The sequence below is a fragment of the Salvelinus sp. IW2-2015 genome, unplaced genomic scaffold (genome assembly GCF_002910315.2).
Source record: "Salvelinus sp. IW2-2015 unplaced genomic scaffold, ASM291031v2 Un_scaffold4849, whole genome shotgun sequence".
NCBI lineage: Eukaryota > Metazoa > Chordata > Actinopteri > Salmoniformes > Salmonidae > Salvelinus > Salvelinus sp. IW2-2015.
Window position 1 is genome coordinate 1 of NW_019946118.1, and position 2,897 is coordinate 2,897.

Here is a 2,897-nt window from a genome sequence, read left to right on the forward strand (position 1 = left end):
GGAAGTCTTTTCTCGATGGTAGGAGGTACACAACTATAGGGGTTGAACACAGCCTGCTGCGTTCCTGCCACTCGTCTCACTGCGCCAATACATTTTCACCTTTGGCATGCAAGGTGGTTTGTGCCGAGTGTGGATCATGATGTTGTCAGGCGAGTACAATCCTGGTCTGATCACTGATAGCTGCATAAACTGTCAGTTGTAACACCCGAGAACTTATTACACCTGTTCTAGGAAACATCTCCTGGACTAAAAACTTGCCCATTTGAATCAATAAAGATTGCAAGTGTGGGTGGTTGTCTGGGTGGACCAGACGGAAGGAACGGTAGTTTGAACCTGGCTGGAGGAGGAACTGGGAACGGAGCAGACTGGGAGGCTGGAGCAGACTGGGAGCTGTTGGCTGACCTGGCTGGCAGCCAGACTGGGAGCCTGGACCAGACTGAAGACTGTGGTAGGTTGACCTGGGCTGAGGAGACGGAGGCTGGTTGGCTGACCCTGCTGGAAGCAGACTGAGAGGCTGGTTGGCTGGACCTGGGCTGGCAGACTGAGAGGCTGGTTGGCTGACCTGGCCTGGAGCAACTGAGCAGCTGGGTTGGCTACCTGGGCGGAGAGCAGACTGGGAACTGGAGCAACGGGAGGCTGAGCAGACTGGGAGACTGAGCAGCAGACTGAGAAGGCTGGATTGGCTGCCGGGCTGAGCACACTGAGTAGGCTGGTGTGCTGACCGGGCTGGAGCAGGAGCTGAAGAGGCTGGTGTGCTGGGCCTGGGGCGCGGGGGGGGGGAGGGGGGGGGCGGGGGGGGGAGGGCGGGTCTGGGGGGGGGGAAGGGGGGGGGGGGGGGAGCAGACTGAGAGGCGTGGTGGCTGACCTGGGCTGGAGCAGACTGGAGACTGGAGCAGACTGGGAGGTTGGAGCAGACTGGGAGGCTGGAGCAGACTGGGAGACTGGAGCAGACTGAGAGGCTGGTAGGTTGACCTGGGCTGGAGCAGACTGAGAGGCTGGTAGGCTGACCTGGGCTGCAGCAGACTGGGGAGCTGGTATTCTGAAAAATGTGTCTCTAATATGGTCATACATTTGGCAGGAGAGTTAGGAAGTGCGCTTCTCTTCTCGTTCTCTCTCTCTCTCTCTCTCTCTCTCCCTAACACTCTACTTCTCATCTCGTTATCTGTACCTTACGCTCTCTCTGTCTCTCATCTCTCTCTGTCTCTCTTTCTCTGTCTCTCATTTCTTTCTCTTTCTGACTTTACGTAACACTCACTCTCTCTTTCCGCATTTCTCTATTCTTTACTCTCCTCTCCTCATCCGTGTCTGATGGAGAAGACTTTTCACTGTGTGTTAGATTGTGTTTTTTTTTGTGTGAGTCATGACAGTCGCATCAGGGATTCTACACTCCCTCCCAGTGGCCACTAAATCTGACCCCTGACCTCTAACCCTGTGGCTGTGATGTGTCACATGCATGAATGTAAGACAAATCTGTGTGTTGTGTGTGTGTGTGCGTGCATGCGTGCGTGCGTGTGTGTGTGTATGTTGTTTGCGTGTGTATGTGTGTATCGTCAGCGAGAAGTGGATGATACAACACTTTAGCCTTTCAAATTATAGCCCGAAGAACAGATAAATACATGGAGAGAGAGAAACAGACGGACAGAGAGAGATAGAGAGAAAGAGAGAACGAAAAAGCCTCATGCATAATATGTATGAATCTAGGATCCCTCAGAGCAAAATGCAGAATCATACGAGAGAGAGAGAGAGAGGAGAGAGAGAGGAGAGAGAGAGAGAGAGAGAGAGAGAGAGAGAGAGAGAGAGAGAGAGAGAGAGAGAGAGAGAGGAGAGAGAGAGAAGAGAGAGAGAAGAAAGAAGAAGAGAGAGATGAGAGAGACGATGGAGAGAGAGCAGAGAAGAGAAAGAGAGAGAGAGAGAAGAGAGAGAGAGAGAGAAGGAAAGGAGAGAGAGAGAGAGAAGAGAGAGAGAGAGAAGAGAGAAGAGAGAGAGAGAGAGAGAGAGAGAGAGAGAGAGAGAGGAGAGAGAGAGAGATGGCAGTGTTGCTTTGGCATGTTAACATATGTTTCCCATGCCAATAATGCCCCTTCAATTGAATTGAGAGAGAGAGAGAGAGAGAGAGAGGAGTAAATTGTGTAAATGTAGCCACAGGGCGCTATCCTGTACTACAGACTGCAATGATGTGTGTCTATGAGTGAGTATTGTAAGCTGTTATGTTGCATGAAGCAGAATGCATATTAACTTTACAGCTACTTCTGTCAGACTTAGTTGGAGATAAGGCTAGGTTGAGATTGGTTTTATTTAAATAAGACTCGGATTTCTCCTCAGACAACTCGTTCTTTCTCTCCCTCTCTAGTACACAAAAAACACACACACACCCAGTAAAGTTTGACTTTTAGCGTAATCCTCTTTACTCTGTCTTTTCACTAGCTATCTCAGCAGCCCTCTCTCCCGGCATCGTTATGTCAGAGTGTGACTGCCTGTGTGTGTGTGTCTAGCTGGTGTTAAGCCGAGGAGAAAGCTATTTCTATGCCAATTATTTTGTGTTCCGTTCTTTTGTCCTTCTCTGTGTGTGTTAGAGACGAGAGAAGAGAGAGAGAGAGAGAGAGAGAGAGAGAGAGAGAGAGAGAGATAAGAAACACAGTGGAACCTGGAAATACCATCCAACACAAAACTGAGTAATATTCAGTCTGAAGCTACTTCTGAGGCTAGAAAGTAAAAGACAATGATCTCTAGGTAATGTTGTTATATGATGCTAAGTAAATAAGTATACTAAGCTACCAAGCTGCTAGGACAGAACAGACCTGGCGGCACCTTCAATTAGCACTGAAGTGTGAAGTCAGACGTGTGAAATCTCTTTGAGCCCATGTCACGTCTCCTCCTGCTCCTCTCCTCCGGTGTTC